At 38.3% G+C, this 22,998-nt stretch overlaps 1 long non-coding RNA gene across 1 annotated transcript in view; it reads left to right on the top strand.

The window, feature by feature from the left end:
• Positions 1 to 7,878: 7,878 nt before the first annotated feature.
• The window catches only part of LOC127384924 (uncharacterized), a 41,319-nt gene continuing 26,199 nt past the window's right edge, over positions 7,879 to 22,998 (top strand). The window contains exons 1-2 of the long non-coding RNA XR_007889535.1: positions 7,879 to 7,954; positions 11,555 to 11,738. This is a non-coding gene — a long non-coding RNA (uncharacterized LOC127384924). The remainder of the gene's footprint in view (positions 7,955 to 11,554; positions 11,739 to 22,998) is intronic.

Below are 22,998 nucleotides of genomic sequence, written 5' to 3' on the forward strand. Positions count from 1 at the left end.
AGTTTGAAAAGCAAATGGTAATGAAAGTAGAAGAACTAAAGTCAGTAGTAAGCTTAGGAGCTAAAAGAGGAAAGAAGAATGAGTGATGAGTCTTAATACTGTTTTGGGTCAATGTGATGGATATGGTTTTAGCTAATGACTTTATATTACAAACATCTCAGTGAAACAAAGTGATGCCACCTGGTAAAGCAGTAGATTCCACTGTTTTTTAATAACTGTAAAATCAGTTCTGTTAACTAGTGAACTGTGATTAGTAACTACTTGCAGAGGTGTTTTTCTTTGTCAGATGAGCTTTATTAGTAGGAACCATGAAAATTTAACCTGGCTTAAAAATGCGGACTGATTCAAAGGGAAATAAAACCAAGGCACTACACTGTGCTTTGGATCACAGAGATTTTTTTCCGTCCTTGTAGTATGCTGTTTATAATTGGCTTTGAGAAATAAACAGTCCTTTTATTAATTAAAATGTTACATGTACCTAATAGGTAGATCTCATCTAAGATGTGTTTTCTGTGTTTCTCCTTTTCAGAATGTTATTAAAAGTTGACTGCTATCTGTTAACATCTTGGAGGGCATAGATTTTCTGCCTAAAAGCAATGATCTCCTCAAGTACAGGTAGCATTCTTGTAAGGAAGCAGGAAAACATAAAATGTGATTTATTTATTTTCAGAATTCCTAGGGGATTGAGGCCTGTGACACCCACTAGCTTAATCTTTTGTATTTAATATAGTTTTTGATGGGAACACAGAGATAGAAAGGTTTCCATTACTGTTGGAGATGGGGTGGAAAACTTGGTCAACCAAGTTGTGAGGCAGACTTTCAAAGGCTGAAGAAATACACATGACTAAATTTTGCCAAGTCTTTCAGGGATTCTGGCACTTAATGTGCTTTTGCCAGAGGTGCAATTTGCTCGTACTTAACTTAGAAACCTTAAAAATGGTGGCTACTCTGTTTCACACTACAGAGTAGGCCTGTTCTGATAATAAATTCAGTTAGTGCTTACTTACCTCTTGTTTGGTTTATAATTGTTTATGGATGACTTCTTTAGGAGTTGACCAGCTTTGCAGAGCTTGCTAATGTAGAGTAGTTAATAACATTGATTAAATAAATACATGTTTGTTGGCAGTCAGTCACTTACCTCATCTTCAGGTCTCTATTTCTTATCTGCTGTCTTTTTTTGGCTGTAAGATTTTTGTTCCATGCGTTGGCTGGTACAATGCACTTCATTAGTACTACCCTATTTTTTTCCTTTACATTTCAAATGTAATTCATGTTCTGTTACTGCTTGTTGGTTTTTAGTCCAACTTCCTAAAGAGATATTTAACCATGATGATTGTGTTGTCGTTCTGCTGACCTTACAATTTATGTCTAGTGATCTTGAGCTAACAGAAGCTGAAAAACATGGCATACATATTTATGGTCAGTTTGCTGTATAATCAAAGAAAAGCTTAGTTTTGGAATCTTCTTGTGTATAGGCTGCAAACTTTTAAATGCTCATTCCAAATCATGGCTCTTTTCATCAAAACCTGGGAGTTAATTTGAAGCTTGGAGTAGAGTAATGCACTTAGAAAGGCTCCCAAAATATAAATCAGAAAAAAGTTTTTGAGCTTAGTAATGATCTGTTAATTTCTTACTGCTTGGTTTTGGTTTTTCTCTTCTCTCTTTGCCTTTGAGTGAAAAAGGAACACTGTGAAACCAGTGTTGCGCTCAAGGAACTCTACTTGGCCAGAACTGGAAAGCACAAGCAGGCTCTGAGCAGCCTTCCTCTATTCCACTTCCTCCTTCTGTCTCCCTTACAAGGTTCTACTCTGAAATTGTAGACAGAGTTATAGATCAATCTTTCTTAATAGAAAAAAAGGACTAATTTCAGGGTTATGCTTATCTATAAGCTGGCATTTGGTTCTTATCCATGTTGTGCTACTAAAGAAGGCAGAGATGTGGGAAAAAATTTCAAGAGCTCTTTTGATCAAGTCCGGAAAGCTTTACATATTGTGGGACAAAATTTTGTGGGGGATATTTCAGAAAAAAAATAAATCACCTGTAGCATAGCCTATATACTGATCTCAAGTGTACACAGTTCTCATGCAACTTTTGAGTTTTGCTTAAATATATATTATCAGTTTTAATATATTGCTATACATTTGGGAGATCTCTTTGTGTAAAAATAAGGTTATGTATAACCTTAGAATTAGTATTTAATACGTTTCTATAATCCACAAGATTCTGTTTTTATATAAATAGTCTCTTAATTGCTGTATGTAAAGTGGGAATGGAATTATTAATTCCACAGGCTTTAAGAGAAGGAGAGAATTTGCTCTTAGAGGCGTGGGTTTTGCCAGAGCATTTCTAACTTTGAATAACTGGAAAGCATTTTGAGAACTTGTCAGCTTCAGAAAATGGATCTGTACTTTATTGACATTGTATTTTTAACACTTTGTATATTGACACTTTTATTGTACTTCATTTACAGTACTAAATATTTTTGTGTGTTCAGAGCTGACAAAGTAAAATATCTCTAATTTTTAATCTCATTTGGTAGGCAAAGTAATAGGTTAAACATTTCTGTTACAGAAATCTATATCTGCATTTAATAATTATTTGTATGTCTTGTAGTTTGAGGAGGGCAAATGCATGCAAGTAAATATTGCTTAAGTTCAAAACAAGAAGTCCAAAGCTATATTTTAAACAGAAGGACTAATACAGACCTGTGGGGTGGAGTGTCTGCCTTACTGAGATATCTTAGTTTTGAAAGGCAAGAAAGGAAGAAGATTTGTAATGCATAGGACAAATACAAAGGGGCATTGCTTTGCTGGTCATGCTTCTGCTTCAAGAAGTTATCCTTACTTTAGAAAGCATCTAAAATAGAAAAATGAGAGGCTAGGAAGAAGAATAATGGAAGCAAATCTAACCGGGCATGAGAAGAAGCAACAGTGCAAGTTAGAAATTTCAATATTTTCTCCAGTGAAAAATGAAGGAATAAAAAAGGTTTCAAATATGGAACTTGCATTAATCCAGTGTCCTACCATTCTTCTGTGACATTTAAAACATGGCCAATCCAGTGAGGAATCTGACGTTAGTGTACCCTGACCAATCAGTTACTTTTTCATCAAAGAGGTGAATTACAGGAAGTGTTAGGGAGGAAGCAGGACGTGTGGAGAGCAGCAGGTTTGAGACATACAAGTCTCCAGGCATTCCAAAGCCTAATAGATACATAGACAGGAATAAAATAACTTTGTCGAGCAGTCTATGCTGTAGTGGAATAGCTGCATATTTTCTGAATTAAGTCACATAAAATGCTGTATTAGCTCATCCCTACCTCAGCCACTTCAGATAGGAGCCAAGAGCCTGTTTGAGTTATCAGGCAAATAACAGCTCAACCATGGGAGAGGACTAAAAGCACAGCCTGATAGTCATGTACCCTTTCATATGTTTAATGTTCTTTCCTCTCGGGATTCTCTCTCTGTCAGCTAGTTCTCCTGTGAACAGCAGGGTATTTCCTGAGAGTTAAAGAAACCAGTTACCTCTAAATTCATGACATTGGCCCATTTGGAATTGGGTTTAGGTTTTAGAATTCTGAGTGGCAGTCTTCCTTCAGCTGAATTGGAAGTTGCCATAGCTTTGTTTCCTAGGTAAAATAAAACTCTTAAGACACTCGGATTTGGATTTGCCTTGCTATCACCACACTGAAATACATTACAAAGAAACCAAAGCAAACACTACTACATTTTAGTGAACTTTTAGTAATCTATGAAATCACTGCTAGCAACATTCATACTTGAGGATGGCTACTTGGTAAACAAAGAAGAGAAAGAAACTGAAATTAAAGAGCATTGCAAAGCAATTGGATACATTTAAATGAATGCCTGTAAGTGGGAGGAGCCTGGTGTGAGTGGGTGTACTGTTCTTGTTTAAAAGGACTGATTGAAATCAAGAGACTTGCTGTATCAGTAAAATAACACCAGAAGAATGTGTATGTATGGCTGAATAATAAATAAGTCAGGTAAAGTAAAAGCAGCAGTTTCCTGTCACCTGTTTCAGTTGCTATACATAAGGAACAGTTCCACTGAACAGAGCTGCACATGCATGGTATAGCTTGGAGAAATCCAAGCTGAATTGAAGTCACAGTAGGAGGAGGGTAAAGTCTTCTGTAAAGGTTAGGAAGGAGAACTGGTAAAGTTCTCTTCAGGACGACTGTGAGTGGGGGGTACTGCTTAATTGCGTGTCTGCCCAGCAGCGTGTTTTCTGTGTTGCTATAGGGAAGTCTCTGGTGTGCTCTGGGTGTTCTTAAATATTACACAGTAATTCTCAACATCTCAAATGCTTTCTCAGTTTTGGACTTCTAAAGTGTCAAGTGGTACTGGCTGATGGGCAGCAGTCTCATCCTTTTCATCATTGACTTCTAGAGTGGATCTGAATGCCAGATAAACTTGTGCTGTCAGTTATGTTTCTATTCCTTGTCCCTTGTTAATGGCCTTCCGATAATCAGCATTTCCTATAATCAGTACTGCACTTCCCATTGGGACTTTATTGTAAGAACATGAACAATATGCAGAGGCTTCCTGTGCGTGATTTCAAGTGAGTAGGCAGAAGGCAAGAAGGCAGTGTTGACAACAGGTTGTGAGAGTGGGGGTAACTTAGGCACTTGCAGAGCAGGCAGATCCCAGGCAGCAAAAAAATTCTGCCTTAAGCTGAGAAGAAAATAGGCAGATGTTGAGAGTCTTACAAAAGTGACAGTGGATATGTTTCCTTGCCCAACCGGTGCTCACTCTGCAGCAGTTTCAGCGCATTGCTTTGGTCCAATGAATAGCACTGATTTGAGGTGAGATCTGTATAAGTACCAAGGACGAAGAAAACTACAGAAAGGAAGAGTTCAGAAATCTACTTTTTATGCTTAAAATTAGGATTAGTACACTATTCCAGTTCCTGAGGATCTGGAATACCATCTTGCTACCTTCAAGGATGGATGTGCTATGAGAAACAAGGATATTTATTCCTGGGGGAAAAAAGTGAGAAACTCCAGTTTCATGTTCAGCCCATGAGCATAAGTAACAGATCAGTTCATCATCTGCTCAAGGGAGAAAACCTAATACATCCACGAAGTGTCTAAGACCTTAATTGGAACATAAATAAAGTGAAAAGATGGGCATCCTCTTGGACCAATAGTGAAACTGAGCTCATGGAAGTTCTGGGACTGACTGAAGAGCCCTTAATGCTAAAATGTGATATTATTTGAGAATGAGCTTTGGTGAGCTGCCATGGGGATTACTTGAATGATTAAGAATCACTACGAGAAAAATCTGGCCCACAAAGATTTACCTAGGATCATATGACAAGTTAATGGCTGTGCCAGGCATACAGCCTGGGTCTCTTGGCTTCCAGTCCAGTGACTTATGCACTGCCAAAAGCAAAAAGGGTGATTAACAAAAAAGTAACAACATGGATTTTGGCAATTATAGGCAGCTATAGTATGTTTGAGATGACAAATGGCAAAAGACTGTTAAATTCACCTCTTAAAGCCATTCAGCTTATGAGTACTTCAACAAAACTTAGTCGGACAAATGAGCAAAAGAGAGTAAGTGTAAAATTCCTAGTTAATCTTCTTTTGTTTAGTTACCTCTGTAATTCATAGAAATTACTCCTGCTCATCCAGAAAAACATTTGCAAATTAGAGGTGGGGGGGAACGGGACCAAAACCAACCCCTTTGATTTCTGTTGAGGTCTTAGTTAATTGTAAGAAATTTTATGTCCCACTGACTTTAGTAAGGTCTTGGTTTTTTGGATGTTTTCTCTTTATGGTTTGTTGTTATTCCCAGATATTTTTGGTCCTGTTTGCAGAGAGCATACCTGATTTACTGTGTCCCTTTTAACTTGAGATACAAAGTTTTAGAAGTTCAATAACAGATTTTCTTACTATGAAAAATGAAGTTCTCAATGAAAAAGGTTTTTGTAGGGTGATTGATAAGTCTACTGTATTTCTGGTTTTAAAATTCACTTTGTTTTGTTTTGTTTTTTTGTAAAACAGAATAGTGTCAATATTACATTCTATTCAGACAAGTCCACTATAGGCACTCAGATGTCAAAATGTTTCAAAAACATATAAAAAATAAATAAATGAATAGAAGCTTCCTTGTTCCTTAAATTATTACTGTGTTACCCTGAACTGTAAGTGAACCCTTTTTGCTTATAAAAGAAGCAGCTGTTCATGCGATTGAAACCATGGTTCATTACAAGCTGACCTCAAATTCAGGAGTAAAACTTCCTCTATTTTACTACAACTATTCAGACATGGACTAGAGATAAACAATAATCAAAATCAGGATGAAACTTGACTGGGAAACCCTCTATACTCTTTGGCAGAATTATAGCAGCTCTTGGATCACCAAGAGTGATATAATGTTAAATGACCCTAAAACATTCCCCTCTCAAATGCAGCAGGTCTGTGCTGCCAATTCTGTAGCAAACAAAGGCTGATTGTAATGACTCCTTAAGCATAAGAGCATAGAAATGTTAATTATCACATTTTTTCACATTAAACATTTACAGTGAGTCAAGATGAAAATGGACCTGTTTATGGTGATTTTACATTTCATTTTGGGTAAATCATATGATCGAAATGGATTTTCCCTGTGTGTCCTATTTGAGTTTCATATTTTCAAATGTGGTTTTGCTTTTTAGCTAATTTGGCCATTATATTGGATGTAAAACTAACAAAAGTAAGCTAATGTGCCACTGCTCTGTTTTGAATGAAGATGTATGTCTAGAATAATGTCATACCCTTAAAAAATGTAAACTAAATTGATGCTCATTACTAGCCAACTCTTTTATAAATGAAGTAGGGCAGTGACATAGTGCCTTGGATGTATGTTTCTCTCTTTTGGTCTATTGTGTTTGTTATCCCTCTTCTGTAGCTCCCTTGTTTGTTGTAGTCCAATTTTGAGACACAGCGATCCTTTCTAATATTATTCATGACCCATATAGCAAGACTTAGGAGATAATATCTTTTACTGGAGTGCTTGCTATACAGCATCCCTAAGATTTCATGATCAAGTACAAATAGGAGATTCTTTATGACTCTGTGTGTGTTTGGCACGATATATTTAATTACACAGATTTAAGGAAAATACTTTTTTTCTTTTAAATCAGAAAGAAATGCAATGTGCATCAAGTAGTAGCAAGATTAATGATACTTTTTCAGTAAACTGGAATTCTTCATTATATTATTACCATGTTCAGGCAGTCTTTTTGCATTCTGACCTAACTTTCTTGTGGGGGAGTGAAAAACTCAGTAGTGGGAATATGCCTCTGGGCTTTTAAAATTTTAAATGTGTTGTGGACATGTCTTAAGATATTGCTGGTAAAAAAAATATGAAAGAAAAAAATAAAAAAACCCCTAACCAATCAACACCACCACCAAAAAAAAGCCCCAAAACAAACAAAGAAAACTGTTCTCCTATGCTTAGAAATCTGACTGGATATGTGTAATACTGTTTTGTAATAAGGTGATAGAATCTTCCATTGATAGTTTTCCTTATGTCTTATTCACCCATTGAAGCACTCGTAGTGTTTGACTTTAGTTGTTAATCTGCATAAAATTTGTTGATTTCTTTTACCCACAGATTTTGAGAAGTGTTTTTACTGAAGGTGAAGTTTGTTTAAACTGTCTCATCTTTGAATGTCAGGAAAGCAAAAAAGCACTTATGTTGAAGTGTCATTTTGAGGTAATTGAAAACCTGAAGCTTTAGATTTCTCAGAAACATTTTTCTTAAGTTTGTTGTATTTTCTTCACTTATAATGTGTGTGTTGCATGCAGTGACTTCATCCCTACTCAGCTGAATTCCATGTAATCTTTATCCAGGTCTATCCCCTGCCTGTCCTGTGAAGGAGCCATGAGGCTACTCCATTAGATTACTCCTGCCTGTCAGATGATCAAGGACACTTACTTGGAGTCACACATGTAAGAGCTCAGAATCCCACTAAGCTAGACTGTAAGCTATTGCCTTACTGGTGCAAACTGAGCCATAGGCTGAGCAGAGAAGAAAGAGGAAAAGAAGGGAGGGAGACTGGGCAGCTGTTTAGCTGTGACTATATGCTGTGACATGGAGTCATGCTTTACACAGACCATAGCTGTCTATTGCAAAATATGAGTGCTCTTCCCTCTGTCTGGACTCTCTGGACAAATCAAATTATATTGACCTTGAGTGTAATATAGGATCCTATGTGTCATATCATATTGGGACCCAGCTGTGTTCTTTTTGAAGTGACAGCTTGTGAGTACATTTACACTGTAAGTGTGCAGTGCTGTTGCTCCTGATGCTGACCAGATTTATGCATTCACAGGGAATATGTGTGTTCATGCTCCACTGTCCCTCATGTTCAGTGCAGGGAGAGTATGTCTGGCACAACTGCATTTCCTCTCTGCTGCCTGGGGGATAAAATTTTCTGCTGAAGAACTTTATTTTGTAGAGAAATCATGACGATTTTGGTTCTACTATTGTTTGCTGCTGTTTCATCATCAAACTGCAGCCCATGTAAATGCCTATTGTAAAAAAAAACAACAAACCAAAACCAACACAAAACCTGGGGCAAGCTCTGTTAATAACTCTGGTTGTCAGTCTTCTCTTGCATCAGTAGTCTTTGTGCTCTGCTGTTTGGGTAGATGCATTTCTGTCCCAGAATGGCACTATCTGCTTCTCAGGTAAGCTGAGTTCTGTGGCTCTCAGCAGCATCACATGATGATTCTTGTTCCTGCTAGAAGGGACACTGTTCAGCTTCAGCTAGACTCAGCAGTGATCAAGCTTCTCTGGCCACCAATGTAAAAAGAGCTATGGTTACTCTCAGTTTCAGCCCTGTATTCCTTGTTCATCCCCACAGAAATGTGTGTGTGTGCACTGGATCCTCTGCAGCTGCTTATCATCATCCATGTGCCTGTAATCTCAGTTTCTGGGTGAGGAACTCCAGAAGAAAAAGAGCAACAGAAGATGAAGACTTAGTGATCTCTGTCTTCCAGTTAAGGAGAAAGCTGAGTTCACCCATAACCTTTTGGGTATTTCTTCATGGTCCATTAATTGTTAGGGCAGCACTTCCACTTAATGAAGCTTTTACAGTTCAAAGCAACATCTTGTGGTTTATTACATCCTCTTGTCACCTGACTATGAATTGAGTCAGCCAAGTGTATCAGCTTTCCCCTGGGGAGACTGCTTTCTTTTTTGGATATCTGCTCATCTAGAAGTGTCTACACAATCTTATTGTTAAGATAGGACACAAATTGTTCAGATTTTTTTGGTAAGTAAGCATCTCTCTTAGTACTGTTGTGACCAGATAATCACCGGACCTTTTTGATATTCTTTAAGCACAAGCTAATTGATCATCTCTGCTTTCCAAATCTCTTGGTCACTGAGTGAATGATGAGTTGCTGGTGTTTTGGAGAGCTCCAGCTAATTTCAGAATCTGTCTTGGGCAGTTTCAGACAGAGCAGGTCTTAGATCTGCCAATCTTGTATTTTCTATTTTTGATGTTGTTTTGCTTCTCTAAGAACCTGTGAAACTGAGTGGTTCTTGGAGGTACCTTTCAACAACATCGAAATACATCAAACTGAGAATTTACTGAAGAGATGGATTAGGACTATGTTTTCAGTTGGAAGAGATTTGTAAATTTGTTTTAAATCACTTAATCTGCTCCTAAAATGTAGCCATGCCAATTCCAAGAAAAGGAATGAAGGGTGTGCACTCTGTGGAGCTATAAGAAGAGCAGAAGAATTAACATAATTGTCCAGTGGAATCAATATATTTACCCCTATAAAAGCCTTGAAACGTTTAATGGTCTAAATGATCAGGAATAATATTATGCATAGCTTAGCATAGGGTTCAGAATGCTCCAAAGCCAAATGGAGTCTGGTGGGAGTATTGCCAGCTGCTGAACCTGTTTCCATTGCTTACAGCATCCTGAATTGTCCTGTATGTTCTCTTGTCTGTCCAGGTTGAAGTAAACTATTTAGGTGACAGTGTGATGGCATAATTTGCAGACAGTCCATCACCTTCTGTCTCACTCTTCAGCCTCTCAGATTAATTTCATAGATAAAAGGATCTTTGTAATTTTAATCATTTTTTTCAGTGGTTTGAGTTAAAAGATTAATTTATACATACATACATTAATATGTAACTTTTAATTTCCTGCCTCTTTCATTTTAGACCAGGTCTTTCAGCATTATTTAATCAATGTGATATTTTAATGGATCTATTGACATGTGATTCTTGCTCCATCATATTTTAGAAACACAAAATGTCTGCACTTTAGAAAACAAATTATGCAAAACTGAAAAATACAAGGAACAAAGTAGACTTATTTTCCTCTTTATTCTTAAAAAAACAACAAAAATTGTGATCTTAGCGTAGCCTAGAATGGACTTTTAAAATTATAACAAAGATGATCTGTGTTTGGAAGATGCTATTTAGATCTGGCTCATGCAAACAAGAAATTGGATTATGTGAGAGGACAGCATTAATTTAAAGGGCCTCTTAATATTTCAAGACTTTAAAATCTGGTAAATTCACAAAGCTATCTACAGCAATTCATCAATAATAAAAAATACTAGTAATTATAGTATTATAGAAATAATATTAATATAAAAATAATAGTTAAAAAAAAATCTGTCCCAAAACTGGATGTTAGGATAAATTTAAATAGCTGCTTTCAAAACCAGCAGTGAAGTATGTTGTTGGATGTCATTCATGGCAACTCTTTTAGGGAATTTAGATTTCCCTATGGTCATATTGGATTGACTCAGAAAAACATAGAAGGGTCTAAGCATCTCAGGGGCAGGTCTTCTGGGTCTTCTGTTGCCCAATGCAGAGGCTGCTCATATAGTAATGTAGATTATATCTTTTTCAGAGAGGGTCAGAACAAAACCACCCCTCCAAGACCAAAACCAAAATATAAGATACCTTAAATGTATTAGACTTCCTGTGCCTTTTTTGTTCTGATACTGCACCATCTGCCACATGCTACACTGTGATTCTCTTGAAGTGTTTATTTATTTCTGTAGCGTCTTGAAGTTTGTGCTGTGCCTAAAGATTTACAAGCTAAACAAATGAGATACAGAGGGATACAGCTTGCCCTTTCTTGTTTTGTTTTGCCCATTGTGGCACTTTATGTAGAGACTATTTTCTAGCTGCTTTCTGTAGCCACTGGGTATTTAAGTGCACATATGTGCCTTGTCTCTTGTGTAACCCTTTCTTAATCTGCCTTGCAACTTTTATGTTTTTCAGTTTCCTTTTAGCTTTCTTCTGTGTATTTTACCTTACTTGTGTACAAACATACTTCAGCTGTAAACCAGAATTTGTATTCTGCTTCAAACTGTTTGGTTGTCATAGGCCTTTGGGACAACTTCTCTCTAGCACTTAGGCTCCTGTTAAAAATGCTGATCAGTCTGCTAGTGATCTTGCTATGCCAGAGCCACTGGGCATCTCCTTTGTGGTCATGAAAGATATGCTAAAGCAAGAATGAAAACTGCACTGTCCTTACTCCTCCTGGTCTACTCTATCCTTTCTGAACCTAGGATATTGCAGCCTGGAATGTCTTTCACTTGACTGCAAGAACAGTAACAGTGTGACCTGCACATGTGTATCTCCAAACTCGAACACAGCCAGTTACTCCCAGGATCAGGATGCTCTTGTCTCAAAGAAGGAAAGCGGTGTGGACTTCTACCTTTGTGCTTACAGAGGAGCTAAAGAAGAATGCAGGTACTAGTTTTTGTAATTCAAACATCTTAAGAAGGCAAGTTATTTGCAGAGGAAGAACATAATAAATTCTGTTCTTGTTATTTTAGCTTTCATTTGTCTCTATAGCCAACTTAATTTAAAAAAAATAATGTTGTATATAAAGAAATAGTTTGCTGGACCCAGAGCTGACAGCCAGTGCAGTGCTGTTCGGTTGCTAATCAAGGTTTATTTACTATTCTCACTGAATGGACTCTCAAAAAACCCTCAACTTTTTCATTGTTCCCACTTCATTAAAACCACACTATTCTGAAACTTAACAAACTGTTAATGAAGTGAACATTAATACTTTCAGAACAATTACTAAATAAATCAAAGAGCTAGGCTGGGAAAGCTGTATTTCAGCTCTAAGTTTGAGATCTGTGAAATGGCTTAAATCCAAAGGCTTTGACATAGTTTTCTGCTACTGCACTCATGTTGCCTTTCGTTTTTATTTGGTTTTGGATTTTTCTTAACTTTCAATAACTTATTTTCTGTATGGAAAAAACACACTATGCAGTTGAGGGAGCAGTAAGAGCAGAAAATGCATGCAAAAGGCTTGGGAACTCAGAAGTCTTTAAAAAAACCCAACTAATTTCTTAAGAAGATTTTAAATCAAATAAAGATTTATCAGCTATTCTACTTTTCCAGCAGTAGAACAAATTTGGTATGAGTCAAGACTTCTGGCCCATAGCTCAGAACAGCAGGTTTTTAATTATCTAAAGATGCAGGTTTTTCCTTGTTGTTGATCCTTGACATAAATTCTAGTGTAAGCCCCCCTCACTTTCCTGAGACATCAAGTGATGATGCTGGCTCTCTTCCAGCTAGGGTAATATTCCAGGGAAAGATAGCATAGCTAAGCCAGTCAGCTTTCTAAAAATGGCTGTTTGAAAGGAAGAAAGGGAACAGAGAAAGTCTTTCACTAAAAAATAAGATTTGCTATTTTAATACAGATTTGTTCTAGATTTATTCTGACTTCTTCCTAAAATTTGCCTCGGCAATTTTTCCATGGGATCCCAAGCTTATTGTCTCTCCACTGAAGGAGACTGGTTTGAAGAAAATGTGGCTTTAAAAAAAAACAACAGACAAAACCCAAACAAACAAGACAAAAAACCCAAGCAAAACCAAAACCACCCACACTAAAAATTAAGCCAAAAAGATTTAATCAATAAGTATCAGAGAAATTTCATCTGAAACACATCTCCAAAGCTGAGATGGGAGAAAACAGCAGTAGTTTAGAAATAGTTTACAAGTTGCTTATTTAGAGATGTTTGAAATTCAACGTAATTTAGCTTTGATTGTGAAGTAATTGTTCTATTAAACCAGGAGATAAAATGAAAAAATATTTAATTATTTAGTAGGTGGCTGAACTAAAAAATTCTCCCAGGGAAATGTCACAGTTTTTCTTCTAGTGTCTCCCTGGGCTTCCATGCAGCTAAAGTATTGTCCTGTATGGCTTCACTGTGGTTTGTTACTGTCTTTTCCCAGGCTTTTGACACTGTCTTCCATAATACCCTCATTAAGAAACTCAGGAAGTGTGGGTTGGATGAGTGGAAGGTGAGGTGGATTGAGAGCTGGTTGAGTGACAGAGAGAGGGTCGTGATCAATGGTGCAGGGTCACACTGGAGGCCTATAGCCAGCAGTGTTCTGCAAGGGCCATATGGGGGCTGGTCTAGTAATATATTCATCAGTGACCTGGGTGAGGGGACAGAGTGTATCCTCAGCAAGTTCACTGATGATACAAAACCGGGAGGGGTGGCTGACACACCAGAGGGCTGTGCTGCCATTCAGCGTAACCCAGACAGGATGGAGAGCTGGGCAGAGAGGAACTTAATGAGTTTTAACAAGAGCAGATGTAAGATCCTGCACCTGGGGCGAAACAACCCCATGTATCAGTATAGGATAGGGTTGACCTTCTGGAAAGCAGATCAGAGGAGAAGGATCTGGAAGTCCTGGTAGACACTAAGTTGACAGTAAGTTAACAGTGAGCCAGCATTGTGCCCATGTGGCCAAAAAGGCCAGTGGTATCTTGGGATGCATTAGGAAGAGTGTGGCCAGTAGGTTGAGGGAGGTTAGTCTCCCCATTTATTCTGCCCTAGTGAGGCCACATCTAGAGTACTGTGTTCAATTCTGGGCTCCCCAGTTCAAGAGAGACAGGGAACTGCTGGAGAGAGTCCAGCAGAGGGCAACAAAGATGACTGGGGGACTGGAGCATCTCTCTTACAAGGAAAGGTTGAGAGAGCTGGGACTCTTTAGCCTGGAGAAGAGAAGGCTGAGAGGAGGGAGACCTTATTAATGTCTATAAATATCTAAAGGGTGAGTGTAAGGAGGATGGGAGTCAGGCTCTTTTCAGTAGTGCCCCGCAATAGGAAAAGGGTCAATGAGCATAAACTGGAACACAGGAGGTTCCATCTGAACATGAGGGAAAACTTCTTTATGGTGAGGGTGACAAGGCATGGAAACAGGCTGCCCAGGGGTGTTGTGGAGTCTCCTTTTCTGGAGACATTCAAGATCTGCCTTGATGCAGTCCTGTGTAAAGTGCTCTAGGAAGTCCTGCTTTAGTGGTTGGGTTGGACTAGATGGTCTCTAGAGGTCCCTTCCAACTCCAGTGATTCTGTGATTGCACATAAAACATCATTTCCATGCGATGACACCATTTCCTAGGGTCACAATGATACTTTAAATTCTATTTTTATTCCCTAAAATAGCTACATATTTCTAATGGATTGGAACTACCTGTTGGTGTAGGTGCCCTTGTTTTCAAATTGATTTTAATAAAATTTCAATAAGTTCAGTTTTCTTTAGTGCACCTCTGGAATTAAGAGTACAAATGCATTAAGTCTTGCTCTATTGAAGGACCTCGAAAGAAACTGTTTTCAGCTGTAGTTCTCTCCACTGTGCTAAGATTAATGAATTTCAATGCTCAAAAGGCCAAGTCTGTGTTCATCACAAGAACAAAACCCACAAGTGGGTGCCTTTGTCAGAGGGGATAACAGAGTCTGGTGAAAATAGCTTTGATATGTGTGTTGACCAGATCAGAGGATGTAAAGCTTGATCAGGTAGATGAGAACTGTAACTTGCATTTATATAATTTATTTTCCAATTATTCTAAGCATCTCTGGTTTATACAGAGCCCTGCAGTTGTAGTCACACTTGGTCTACTCTTCCTTCCCCCCTGCCCTGCATTATGTTACGGGTTTTTTGGGGGATTTTGTTGTTGAATACTTGAAAATACTTAAATGCTGCCTTGGTGGCATTTGAGACCAATTTCTTTCTTTTCTTTGCATTTTTAATTTGTTTGTTTTTTGGTGTTTCGTTTTGGACTTTTAATCCTGAAGTGACTTGGAAAAGTTTTAGGCTCTGAAATGTCTTGTTTCTCTTGGCATATGTTAAAACATATCAGCCTTTGAAAAAAAACCTGAACTGAAAGTTCCCCTATAAGCTGATGACAGAATGTGGAAATCTGTTGTTTGTGTGCCTTATGATAACAGTGGTGACAATTAATACTCTTGCAAATACAATCAAGGATTTAAAAAGAAAGAAAGTATTTAGAAAAAATGAAGGGAGCACCACCTTTATACAAGAGTATAATTGGATAAAATTAACAACAGTCCTTGAGGGCTAAAATTCCATGTTGAGTGGGCTAAACATCAGTCTGTGTCATTCTCAGAGAGGAAAGCTAAGCCCTGCAGAGGGTGGGTTTCAGATGTACCTGTACTGAGTGCTTTTCTGTTTGTCAGGTACTGGTTGCTCTACATGCTGGCTACTTTGGCTTTGATTTTGTCTCATCTACTTTATTCTGTACACTTCATAGGGGATGGAGGCACCAAATAATAAGATCTGCCTGCTGTCCAATGTGAAAGTGCTTACACCTTTATTGGATCCATCCTGAATTTTCTTATATGCTGCTGGCCATCTAGAAGCCTTGGGTGTGTGAGATGAAGCTTGGCCAGCAGCTTCAAGCCTTATTAAGAAAGGACTGATGAGAGAAGGATGGTCAAACAATACAGTAAAACCTTTGTTTCTTAGGAAACCAAGCAAAAACTGTGAATTGGGCCAGTATCTAAGCTGTATCTTAGAAGGGATTTGAAAATATTATTCTTTTATTTGGTTGTGGTTTGGTTGGTTGGTTTTGGTTTGGTTTGTTTGTTAGTTTGTTTGTTTCCCCCCCCCCCCCTTGATGTATTTTTCTGGCTTTCTTTCCTGCCTCATGTTAGCTTGTATAGAAGTACTCCAATTTGATGTGTTTAAGGGACCTTGAAAGCCACTCAATCCATCTTTTCAACTAGTGGGTGCAGAAAAATTATAAAAGTCATGTCTAAACATCAGAACCTTGGATGCTTATGTCAGGGTGTATATGTGAGTAGGGCACTGATTTGACTAGAGCGGTAGAGAGTTTTTACTTTTTAAAATGCTCTTTTCAGGCAATGACAGTGTAATTGTTACACTGAAATCTCAGAGAACTTTTTTTTCTAGTAGATTAAACCTTGGACCAGAATTTAATAAATCTGGCTCCTCTGGCTTCTGACCTGTTTGTTGACAATGAGCAAATAATTTTATCACCCTGTGCTTGATGTTTACATAGTTAGGTCTGTTCATGTGCACTGAAGCTAGATATTTTTACTCACCAGAGCCAAGAGTAAGTGTGTTTCACTAGAATATGAGATGGCTTAGTCTGATGTGACATTTATCTTCACTCATCAGAAGTGCAATCAGTGGGGAGTTGCCCAGATCTTTGTTCATTAAGATAAATGTCAAATGTTATCAATCTACATTCTCATATGGTGTCTATCACCATGGTATCTGAATGCCTTCCAAAGCAATAATGTACACAAATTAGACCTAAACCAGTCAGCAAATGATCATCATGAAGATGTTGCTGACAATTTTCTGGAAGTGGTGATTTGGATTGAATCTTTCCTGTTTCCTTTGATTATGTAACAGACAGTGAGAGATAAGCTTGTTTAATTATTAGGAGAGGAGGGCAGGGGGATTAAAAAAGATAAACTCGGACAGTATGATGGAATACTGAATTAATAATAAGTTCTTTATTTCACCTTCCTCTAGTTTCCCTTTCTGCCCAGGAGGCTAAAGACATGTTCACTCTTCTGAAGTCAGTCTTGGAGTAAGCACTGCCAACAAGGCCAGGTGTAATTTAAAAATATTTATGCATTGTCAGTTCTGGAATTAATCTTTCTTAATTGAATTGACACGAACTCATGTCTGCAGGTAATGTAAACTGTCAAACACTCTGCCAGTGACAGCATGTTGGTTAGGGTGGTGGAGTTAATGAGAGATCTAAATTATGATGGAATATCTATCTCAGTGTTGGCTTTGGAGTCTGGTGTTTATAAATGCATTAGTAACATCACATTAACTACAGGCTACAGACTCTGAAGTTCAGAAGGGCTAATTATTTGTTTGCAGTTTCTGAAAGAACTGGGGGTGAGATATTTGTCCCTCAGAAACGCTTTGGTAGTGTATTTGCTGCAGTGAAATTTCTTTCCCTTGAAATGCAAACAATGTAATTTTAAAGCATAATATTTTTCATTTGATAAGCAGTGCTTTTATAGTCTGGAGATACTGTTTTGAGATACATGTATTAAAATATTTATCAACACTGTCTAGGAGAGTCTTGCCCATTTCCACTGACAGCTAGACCAAGTCTGCTAGCTAGATCAAGCTCTGTTAGCAGAGCATTTAGCACAGTCTAATAGTGATGCTTTCCTTTCCTTCTCCTCATGGCAAAATGGAATTACTTTTAGCTTTCTAAAATCCAGAGAGTGCAGGGAGGATATTGTGTGTGTAACAGAAACCTCAGATAATTTTTGTGCTGAATATGATGAGGCAAATGAGCCTTTGCTTTCTATAGGCAACTGTTCATGAAGATTTCCTAGGATCTTATAAGCTTATTGAAGCATCATGGGCTCTGCGTGACATGCTCAAGGGTGAGGCTGCAGCCAAGTTTTACTGAGGGGAGGTGGGAGCTGATGAATCCACAGGCTGAATGATCTATCCTCTGAGACGAGTGCTTGCTTATGTGCCATAATAAGTACTAGAGAGCATCACACTACTTTCTGTGCTGATTAGAGTTCAGGCCCTCTGTACTGCTTGCAGACTGAGCTCAGTGGAGATTTGCTGTGTGTAACACAAATAGGATGCTGATTAGATTTTAAACAGTAAAGCTTTTATCTTGAGGTAGCTGGACCATAAGAGATGACCTGACTTGATAATAATGGGTTCAATGATCCAGTCTTCCAGACCAAAGGAACTGTGCTCCTAGGTGGAGCCCTGGGGACAAAAAGAGAAAATGTTTGAACATCAGTTTGATATTGGGACAGTCTCCCTGTTGGTTTGAGTGCAGGACAAAAAACAGATGATACCAAGAGTCTTTTGTGGCCTTTTCACAAGCAGGATTCTGAATTGATAAAAAGGCCCTTTCCAGTCTTAACAGATGTCCACCCAGGAGAATGAATGAAAATAGTTTGCCCCTTTTAGTTCTTTTGTTGCAAACTTTTTTTAAGAGGTAAGATAATCTATAGTAAAGGTAGCTCTCCTAAAATTTCACTGGCTTTGATTTGGTTTAGAGTTAATTATTTTATGAATAATTTCAGGTTAGTTCTCAAATCATGTGTTTGTAATTTTTGAGAGGTACTACACAAGAATGTTGACATAACATATGCTGTCTTTATGATGAAGGGGACTGACCATTCCAGGCACCTTGCTAGAATGCTGAGAAGTGAAGGGAGAATTTCTGTAGATAAGTGAACTAAACCAGCAACTCTTTGAAGTAACCTTGCATGTTATAACATGGGAGAAGGGAGGTAGTGTAGTAAAGGTAATAGCTACTAACAGGTTTTAAACATATTTAAGAAATTCATTACCTTCTGTGGCACATCTTTCTGTAGATGGTTTGCACAATGAAAGCAGAGGATTGCTTGACACATTTGGAGGAAAAGCTGATTAAGGTTAACCAGGTAGCTCTTCATACTCAGCAGGTGTGTATCATGCCATCACCATTATTCTTTGCATCTTACACATCATAACTGTTTTTCAAAACCTGTGTTGGGAAGTGGAGGCTCTGCAGATTGTCGGAGTATGGTGTGGCTGAAGAGCTGTGTGGGAACATTGTTTCTGAATGTTCTGCAATATCACAGGCTGATGTCTGTTCTTACGTAAACCCTACCTCAGATCCTCCCCAAACCCTACATCCTTGAGCTGCTTAGTGATTCTATGTCCTATGCCAAATAATGTATTTTAATGGGGCTATTCTGAGTTATGAGTTAACACAAATGAGTTCAAAATTTAGTTTCTTTTTGGGACATATTTCTCATTAATTTTGCTCTGAAATTGGTTAAAAATCCTCATCTTTGACAGACATAAATTATCTGTAGAGATGTACTTACCTGAAGGAACAAAGAAATATAAGCAAAATTTTAAGTTTGGGGTTTTATTTTTGGCTGTCAGGTATTGTCAATAGCAGACTATCCAATACCACAATAAAAGTGGTAGCTCAGAAGGCACACTGACATCTGCTTTGCAATGAGAGATGTGTTGTATGTAAAGAGGTGATAGGGTGGTTCTCGGTGTCAAAGTATATTTGTGAAAAACTTGGTGTTCTGTGATCTTTCTTGTTTAACAGTCATGGATGAGTAATGCAGATTTTTCCAGAAGATTTCTGGGAAAGAGTCTTCTGATGGACCTGTTGGAGCAGCTCCAGAGAAAGGCCATAAAAATGTTCAGAGGGATAGAAAGGCTGAGAGTTGAGATTGTTCAGCTTGGAGAAGAGAAGGCTCCAGGGAGACCTCATAGCAGCTCTCCAGTACTTAAAGTGGTCTTTTTTATAAAAAAGATGGGGACAAACTTTTAAGTAGGACCTGTTGCAATAGGACAAAGGGTAATGGTTTTAAATGAAAAAGAGAGTAGATTTATACTAAATTTAAGAAAAAAAATTATGATGTGGGTGGTGAAACACTGGCCCAGGTTGCCCAGAGGGGTGGTAGATGCCTCCTCCCTGGAAACGTCAGGTTGGACGGGGCTCTGAGTAACCTGGTCTAGTTGAAGATATCCCTACTTATTGCAGGGGATTTGGACTAGATGACCTTTAAAGTTCCCTTTCAACTCAAAGTATTCTATGATTGGATGATAGCAATTAATCAGAAGCAGTCATGTTCATTGAATAATGTTATTTTCACCAGATCACTTCTTTCCAGTGTTTTGGGTTTTTTCCCCATTAACATAATTCATGGGTATGTATTCTTACTGGCATCACAAAGCATGAACATATTCTGCAAGGGCACATTTTTACAAGGCAGTGGCTCATACGGCATAATTCAATATACTACTGATTTGTATCTCCTTGTATTTGGATTCCTTTTCTTTTACTCATTCTCTTGCTTGCTTAATACAGACAAAGATGAAAGACATTTAGTAATAGCTCATACGAAAAATGCTGACCTGATAAGACTAGAGTTCACCAAGGTCTCTGGAGGAGGTAGTGTCTTCATGTTAATACTTGGTTTTCACATCAGAGTTCATTCTGTGGTGTTGTGTCTACCAGCTACTTCCGTATGCTTTTTCACTATTGTCTGATAGCTGGAGTAGTATGGGACTTGTAAGAGTAAACCAGTTCATGATATTATGACTAGTGTTTCATCTCATTCTTGTAAGGTCTAGGTGATTTTCTGGTTGAATTTGTTTAATCCTTGTGAGGGTTAGTGAGTCAGATCTGGCATATTTGTACCATTGAAAATGTGTAGTCTTACCTTCATTCTGGACATACTCATGATCACTGGACAAAAATTAATACTAATACTACTAATAATAAGTAGGTAATTCACCTGCCTCTGTGAATTAATAGGAATAGTGTCTACTTTGTGGAAGGCTTGGAGCAAATTAATTGGTTGGAGCCACCAGTAGAGAGACCATTTTTGATTCTGATAAGCAGGGTAAAATGTAATTACTTCATTATGTATAAAAAGAAAACATAGAATCATAGAATGCCAGGTTGTAAGGGACCTCAAAGATCATCTGGTCCAACCTTTCTAGGTACTACTACAGTTTACGTGAGATGGCTCAACACCCTGTCAAGCTGAGACTTGAAACTGCCCAATGTGAGGCATCCACCACTTCCCTTGGGAAACTTTTCCAACGTTTGACTGTCCTCATGATGAAAAATGTAGCTCTTGTGTCCAATCAGAATCTCCCCAGAATCAACTTGTGCCCATTACCCCTTGTCTTTTCCATGTGACTCCTTGTAAATAGGGAGTCTCTATCTTCTTTGCAGCCACCCTATAAATACTGGACTTGAAATTTCAGTTGAGGTGCTGTGGGGATTTTGGTCACCTTTCGTAGATACAGGGACAAGAGTCTGTTACAGCCTGGCCTGTATTCCAGAGAGCTTGTAGCAGCTGCAGCCCTGCATCGGGCTTTAGGTGTAGGTGTTGGCAGCTCTCGGCAGCTTTTCCTTGAAACTGATATTCATGGTAAAACCAGCAAGTGTGCTGTTTTCATTGATGGGCAATGGATTTTTTTTTTAATCCCTTCTTAATTGCTTACACACCAAATTTTCAAAGCTTTTTTTTTTTTCTTTTTTTTTTTTTTTCCCCGAGTGCATTCGGATTAAAAAAAAAAAAAAATCAAGATGAAATTTGGTATTTCCAGTTTCCAAACTGGAAACTCATATTTTAAACCAGTAGTGACATGCAGCAGTGGATTTGTATAGTATGGTCGAAGTTTTATGGAGCAGGTGGCTACATGCTGAACAATTGCTGTGGAAATGTGTCTCAGAGGTGCATCAGCATCTGTATTGCGTGAGCTTTGCAAAGGTGAGACTGATTTGGAGGCTGGCTGAATTGAAGGCTCTTTCCCTTGTACTCTACAAGGGACAAAGGGCAGGTCATTCATTAGAAGTGATGCTAATAGCAGAACTCTCCCATGCTTTGGCAGCCTGGCTTTTGCTGAACAAGATGGATTTGGGGTTCCAAGCTATTTTCTTCTTATTACCCAGAGTGCACAAGTTTTTCAGGGTCTTTCGCTAGTTTGGGAGCAGAGGAGGTAAGGTTCTCCTTCATTGCTTTGGGGGATTTCCATTCTATTTTCCTTTAATTTGCTCCTCCCTGTTAATCGCATAAGAGAAGCTTAGTGTTAAGTGAACAGATAATTCTTGGTCCATGTATATGAGCAAGAAGAATTCAGATTTGCATGAAAATAGCTATCCTCAGGTTAGATCTTTACATTTGGAGATAAGCTCTTTTCAGGTCTATTTTTCCTCCATTGTTATGCGGTTTATTTAATGTGAGTGGTGGATGTTTGGGGAGGGACAGAGGCTTGTTTGACTATTCAGATTCATCAACAGGGTTTAAGTTGGCACAGCATGGATCAGAGCAAGATGAGTGGAGACATCTTATTTCTAATTAAATGCACACATATATGTACTTGTTCAATTTAGTAAAACTAAATTCTTTCTCAGAGCTGATTACTTCTACCAGTCTACTTTTTGTGTGTGTGTGTGTGTTTGCACTCACAGCACAGTGGGGCCATCCCATTTTGTTTTAGGATTTTTTAGAGCAAGAAACAGAAGCAAAAACTGGAATGCACCCTCTGTAACAGAATGCCTGTATGGCAACACCAGATGAAGGTCTCACCAGGTCTTCTGGTTCCTTTCTTTCTTGCATAAATACTTGTCTGAGTCTTTTTTTTTTCTTTCTTAATGTGTTCTAACAGTAGCCATTATATGTATATAGTGCAGGCTTTTGCATGGGGGCAGATGGATTATGTGGTAGAATGTGTATATTTTGGGCTAGACTGATGTGGGCAGGATTAGTTTAAACGTTTAATTGGCTGCCTCCTACTCCAAACCAGGAACTCTTTAGCTTTGAGAAAAGCCCACTGAAATCGATCTCCTCTGCCAGGCCAGGCAGTGTCAGACGTCCAGAGCCAGAGCTCATCACTGGAGTCCCAGAGGTGCTGACTCCACAAGTAACCTTTGGAGGCCAGTGTGTGTTCTTGCACCTGAGAAATATGGGTATAAGGCTGAAGAGAAGGTGCTAATTATCTGTGCTATCAGTTCTCAGCCAGATAGCTGTCTGAACAAAACATCTGGCAACTAGTTAATTAAAACAAAGGCTTCATGTATCTGGGAGTAAAAGCAGAGCAGATTCGTATACAAAACACTTCTGCAAAGTTTCTCCCCCTGAAATCAGGGAAAGAAGTGTTAAGAAATCTGGAATTTTGCTGCAAAAGC

Source organism: Apus apus, chromosome 4 (assembly GCF_020740795.1).
Source record: "Apus apus isolate bApuApu2 chromosome 4, bApuApu2.pri.cur, whole genome shotgun sequence".
Lineage (NCBI taxonomy): Eukaryota > Metazoa > Chordata > Aves > Apodiformes > Apodidae > Apus > Apus apus.